This window comes from Helianthus annuus, chromosome 12 (genome assembly GCF_002127325.2).
Source record: "Helianthus annuus cultivar XRQ/B chromosome 12, HanXRQr2.0-SUNRISE, whole genome shotgun sequence".
In the NCBI taxonomy this organism is placed as follows: Eukaryota; Viridiplantae; Streptophyta; class Magnoliopsida; order Asterales; family Asteraceae; genus Helianthus; species Helianthus annuus.
This window is the reverse complement of record NC_035444.2, coordinates 13,550,742-13,556,135: the sequence shown is the minus strand read 5'-3', so window position 1 is coordinate 13,556,135 and position 5,394 is coordinate 13,550,742.

The following is a 5,394-nucleotide window of genomic DNA, read 5'->3' as shown; positions in this document are numbered from 1 at the left end:
CGCTCTCCCTTCGTCGGATATCCCTGATCTCCCCTAGTATACTGACCTTGCCATGCAACTGGGCAGTTCTACCACTGCCAGTGCATGCAATCAATACTCCCGAGCATTCCTGGGAAACCATGTCTCTGTGCGTGTGCTTGATATAATTTTTGAACGTCGTTTGCGTTCGGTTTCCGCAGCTATCGCTTGCTATACAATTTGACAACCCATTGGCAAAACTTGTTCAAACATCGACGTGCGGTTCTTTCAGACATCCTAATGTACTCGTCTAATGCATCGGGTGCGAAACCGTACGCAAGTTGGCGAATGGCCGACGTACATTTTTGTAAATTACTGAAACCCCTTTGCCCCCTAGCATCGTTTCGCAATGTAAAAAACGGATCAGACTGGGCCATGTCGCCTGCAATACGTAAAAACAGTGGACGACTCATGCGGAAACGACGTCGAAAAATCTCGGCTAGGTACACGGGTTCGTCGGCAAAATAATCGGCTACTAGTTTATCGTGGCCGGCTATAAATTTAGAACAAAACATAAATGAAATTAATTATAAAATACATTTTAAAATCTATATAAAACATAAGGAAAAAAAAGTAAAATACCTTCTTGGTCTCGGTTATATTTTGATCGTCTAGTTAGCCGTTGGGACGACCCTTCATCGGTCGCCATGAACACCTGAGCCGCGTTCATAATCATGTTGTGCATAATAGCATCCTCTTCCGAAGATGATGAATACCACGCGGACGAAGACGATGAAGACGTAGAAGAAATTGAAGAAATGGAAGAAACGGGTGAAGCCATGATAATTTTTTAGCGAGAGATGAGGTGGTAGCGGGTAAAAAATGGTACAAAATATGAAGAGTTTTTATAAAAAGGGAAGAGTGGTAATAAAATGTGAGAGAGAATGGGTTGGTAGAGAGTGAAAAGTTATGGAAAAGGGGGTTAAATAGGTGAGTATTTATAAAAATGGAAGTGAAAAGGGGTTTTTTTTTTTAATTATAGCCGTTAGTTTTAATATAATTAAAATTCTGAATTTTTTTTTTTCAAACGGTCAAAAGTCTTCGGTCCCCACATTTTTTTGTCTTTAGCGACCGTCTTAAACGTCGCAACTCGGACGTTGGCGACGTGACCGGGGGGGGGGGGGGGGGGGGGCGGCACGGTGTGCCCAGCGGCGCCGGACCGTGACGTCCCTGGGACGGGGACCATACCGAGTAGCCTAAGGCCATTCATAATGATTAATGTTTTCAAAGAGACATTTTTCACCACATTAGCATTAAAATGCCTCTTAGAAAATGTGTAATGGTTAACGTCTCTTAATGCCCACATTCAATCAATACTTTCATATTTTGTTTTCCTCATTTGGCATTATGCTTGTAATGCCCCCTACCCCCCCCCCCCCATCTCTTCATGCACAAGCCCACAGGAGTGGTGTTTGGGCATTATCAAACCACTTCACGCCCTATAATACCCATTACTCAAGGTCTAAAGTGATTTTATGAAAATTTTAAGGTTTTTTAGTGATGTTTAAATCTTCAAGTATTCACAAATCATCTAAATTTCAAAAACCCAAAGAATAAAACTAAGAGAGAATATTACATTGTTTGTTTACATATAAACCTTGAGATTTACTTTAGTTTTAGATATGTGTACATGTGAATGTATGTCTTCATCATCTTTAATTTACCATTTTCATTACACTTTAAATCTTCAAGTATTCACAAATCATCTAAATTTCAAAAACCCAAAGAATAAAACTAAGAAAGAATATTACATGTGTTTGTTTACATATAAACCTTGAGATTTACTTTAGTTTTAGATATGTGTACATGAGAATGTATGTCTTCATCATCTTTAATTTACCATTTTCATTAGACTTTAAATCTTCAAGTATTCACAAATCATCTAAATTTAAAAAACCCAAAGAATAAAACTAAGAGAGAATATTACATGTGTTTGTTTACATATAAACCTTGAGATTTACTTTAGTTTTAGATATGTGTACATGTGAATGTATGTCTTCATCATCTTTAATTTACCATTTTCATTACACCATCTTTAATTTTGTGGTGTTTACGTTTGTTTCAACTTCTAAACTGAAATATAAAAAGAGACGGATATAGGTCTTTACAAATTGTTTTAATCTTCGTCAAGTAATGTCCGTCTTGGAAAAAAATAAGCGAACTCTTAAATTTTATATTTTATTTCTTCAAAAAAAATAAGCGAACTCTTTTTTTATTTTTTATTTCAAAAAAAAAAAATCACAAATCAAGATAAAATAAATAGTCACATCTTTTTCTTCATATCATAGAAAATATTTAATTAATAAATGATAAATTCTCATTTAAATTGTGTTGTTCTAAATTTCAATAAAAAATGTTGTGAGTATTGGACCAATAAATCAATAATATTGATAAATATAAAGTTTCGAGTTAAGACTTTAAATTTCCAACTTCGTCATAAGAACTGTATTGTTGCTAAATTGCTAAAATGGTATATTTTGCTGTCATCAATTGATCTATACATAATACATTGCCGAAACTAAAACGAGTTTTACCTTCTAAAAAAATAGAGTAAATAACAACCGGTGTCCTTTATGTTTGTATCAAATTACAATCGGTATCTTTTAACTAAAGAAATTACAGGCTCTATCCTTTATGTTACCAGTTTTTAGCATGTTATGTCTTTTAGCCCTAATCTAGTTAAGTTTTTTGGTTAAGTCTTACTATGTGCCTCTCACATGAGGGCAACATAGTCTTTTCATCTCAATTTCCCCCTTGCATCTGATAACATTTGAATGTTCATATTCATCTCAAAGACCATAGCTATTGTCTATGTTTCTCAAATCTTCGATAAAAAAAACCCTACAGAAAAAAGGAATGTGAATCAAACCTTGCAATTGGTGCCTTCTACATACGACAAGCACTAGAACAAAACGATATCGAAGAAATTCATGGTAAGCTTCCAACATCATCGTACTCAGTTCTTTTGATTGATTTGGTAAAAAACAAACATTAATTCCAAAATATTGTTTACTTGTTTATTTATGGGTTTGAAAAAATACAGGGAATAAAATAGATTTTTTAATTTCGTTTTTAATATAAAATTGGGATGAAAAGACCATGTTGCTCTCATGCGAGAGGCACATAGTAAGACGTAACCAAAAAAAACTTAACTAGGTTAGGTCTAAAGAACATAACGTGTTAAAAACCGGTAATATAAAGGACAGAGTCTGTAAAAAAAATTTAATTTCCATTTTAAAATTACAAACAAACGGTCATAATTTAAAATATATATATTTCCATTCCATTCACACATTTAACCCCAAAATTTCATCTCTCACATAATTTTTATAAATACTAGGGAAAAAGCCCGTGCGATGCACGACATGCATAATAGCTATTGTTTGTTCGTGATAAGACGTTTGACAGTGCTTGACAAACTAACCTGCGAGATGACTACTAACCTGAGCAGCGCGTTATTTAATTATATTAGTAAACAGAGTATTCCATGCGTAAGTATAACGATCCGACTTGAAACATCTATCGCCAGCTTGTCCTAAAAGTTTCTGTACAGGGGAAGAATATAATTTAACCTATGAACCGTTTACTCCGGGTGACCCGCTGGGTTCAGGTTGTTAAAAGTTTCTTTGTAGACGATGTTTATTTGTAGCAGAGCATTACGTCGGAGTCGACAATTTACACCATTCTGCTCGTTCTCTGTTAGTGTTAGTTCATCAATCGTTTTATTCTACACTCTTCACTAACCTAAATTTGAAAAATAGTTACGACTTTTCGTGTCAAACTTCCCCTCTCAAATGTAGAAACTAATATATTTGATGCTATAATTGTTCCATTTTCCAGTTCTTTTATATTGATAATCAAAACTACTACAAAAGTTGTACTCTTTTCTATCCCAAAACACATGTGCATGTTATTCAGATGTCTGAATAGAGATCCACACATACAAAAAGAAGGATCGAACAACAGCTTTCGTATATGTTTTAAGTTCTTGCAAGAACGGCTTGTTTTACATGTCCGGACATGTGAAGGCCATCTTCGTGCATTGGTCTTGATCCTAACATGTGTCGCTAAAACATCAAAGCCGTTGTAAACAAACCAAACATCCAACAAACCGTGAGTACATCTATAAACAATAATAGTGAGTATATCTATGTACAAATCAAACATCCAACAAACCGTTGGTGAACCTTTTGATAGAAAGTTCCTTTATTTTTATTTGTTAATACATATATAAAATAACTAATAGAGTAGGAGAACCGTTTAACTCGCTCTATCATAACACCTTCTTTAAGCTCTCCGACTCCTAAATAATCACACATTTAGATCGCTCATATTGCATTACTAATGTAGAATGTTTGTTTTTTCCAATTGAAGAAGTTTGCTAGACAAACTATTAATCCCTTTAATAGTTAATCCACATCTCGCAAGATTTTAGATTTATACACAAATCGTGTACCTTTCACGACACTGCTTACCAATACGACTGAGAAGAGACTGTGTTATGAGAGACCATTTTGTGGGCCCATCCATATGTTTTCACCAGCTCAAGGACTTTTTCATCCTCCTACAGTGAAAATAATAATAATAATAATAATAATAATAATAATAATAATAATAATAATAATAATAAAAAGAGACCATAAAAGCTGTTTTGATCAAACGTGTCAAAGAGTAGGAGGGGATGTGGTGAAAACCTCATGAGTCTATGGACCTTTAATAAGTTCTGAATTAAGAACCTTTTTCCAGCGATGCAGACATTGGACTTCAGATCTATCAGAAAAATACACAGCTGCAAACACCAACTTTTATAATTGATTTTAAAAAAACATTCATGTAAAGCCCATGAATTCCAATCCCATATAAAGCATAAGAAAACCAATAAGCCGGTGAGAGAAACAAAAAGAAATTACGTTGTATAAATATGTAGGGACCAAAGTCTCATATGGATCACACTGAGAATAATCAGTCCATGAACATTAATTATTGGAAATTTCAATAGCAGTAACTATATGAAACCAAACCATTGAAATCATATGAACATTGAAATTTAAAATCAAAATGACTCAATAAGACGGGCACTATTGCCCTTTTTGTGAGACTTGAACCCGTACCATTTTAATAAGAATAAAAACACGTGATACCACTAACCTAAGACGCCATCGGCTTTTTTAGTTATCTAATATACTTTAATGATTGGCATTTGTTTACTTATTGATATACACGGCTCCTTATAACTTATCATTTCTCTCATTATATATGTGAGAATGACATGTGAGACAAAACCTTTTATTTATGTGCGGGTATAACTGGACCGAACTTAACTATGGATTGGGAGTGGCTGGGGGATTTCTTGAAGGGAATAGTGAAGCCTGTGGC